This window comes from Octodon degus, unplaced genomic scaffold, assembly GCF_000260255.1.
Source record: "Octodon degus isolate 3935 unplaced genomic scaffold, OctDeg1.0 scaffold00005, whole genome shotgun sequence".
Taxonomy (NCBI): Eukaryota; Metazoa; Chordata; class Mammalia; order Rodentia; family Octodontidae; genus Octodon; species Octodon degus.
Window position 1 is genome coordinate 32,265,457 of NW_004524581.1, and position 1,156 is coordinate 32,266,612.

A 1,156-nucleotide genomic window follows, 5' to 3' on the forward strand; every position below is an offset into this window, starting at 1 on the left:
AGGAAGCTCTCCGCACACTCACCGGACCTGGGCTAGGACTGGGTCTGGGGGCTCCCGGAACTCGGCAGAAAATCCTACTCTGTGGGCGGGGTGGGGGAGGCACTGCGGAGTAGTGGGGGGCGGCCCAAGGGGCTGGGAGAGGGTCCGGCCCACTCTGCGCCTGGGCTGGGACTGGTCCCGCCGGCGCAGGGTAGCAGGAAGCTCTCCTCACACTCACCAGACCTGGGCTAGGAGTGGGTCTGGCTTCCTGAGAATTTCTAAGAAAGAAACTATAGATCTCTGCCCACTAGTTCACCAATATAGTAAGGTATATGGCTCTTGTTTGGGGAGTTTAGGGAGAACAATCAACAAACATACCATGCACAATGGTCTTATAAAATATATAATGAGACACATATAAGATTAGGGAACAGGAGGAACTGTCCTGTCCACTGTCCATGAGGCCATCTGAAGGAACCCCACTTACTTCCAGAGCTGAAGCCCCACAGTTCTCAAACATGCAAAAGCCACTGTCCCACAAAGTGTCTTTTTGGTACTCAGTTCTATGATGAATGAGGTTTCATAGACAGAACAATGCTCATCACCTGAACCTCAAAATAGCACAGCTTGAGTTCAGCTTCACAGCAAATCATAGGAAACCTGCTATAAAACTTGTTAACATTTATGAAACCAAATTCTGATTTTGAAAATTTAGTAACTTTGAAAGTGTTACTTCCAGTCTGAGTTTTCAAAATCTTGACTTCATTCTGGCAGATTTTGGCACAAAATACCATGTGATCACCCCTTCATCCACCGATCTCTTCTGTTCATCCTCCCACATCTTGGGTCTTTCCCCCTCCCCCCGGAATGGGGGATTGAACAGACCCTTGCACTTGCCAGGGAAGCGCTTATTCCACTAAGCCATCTCCCCAGCCCTTGGGTCATCTTTGTTCCCTTTCCCACACTCCGTGTCTTCCTATAACCTAAGATCTGTTTCACTCACAAGGCATAAAATCTTCCTAACAAGTGTGGAAGAACAGGAAAAGGGCTAGTGACAGTAAAGAGAATTTCTTGGGCTGGTGAGATGGCTCAGTGGTCTAAAGCACCTACTTAGAACAAGCTAAGCTAAGCAAAGCACAGAGACCCCGGTTCAATCCCCCAGCACCACATGCCAGCC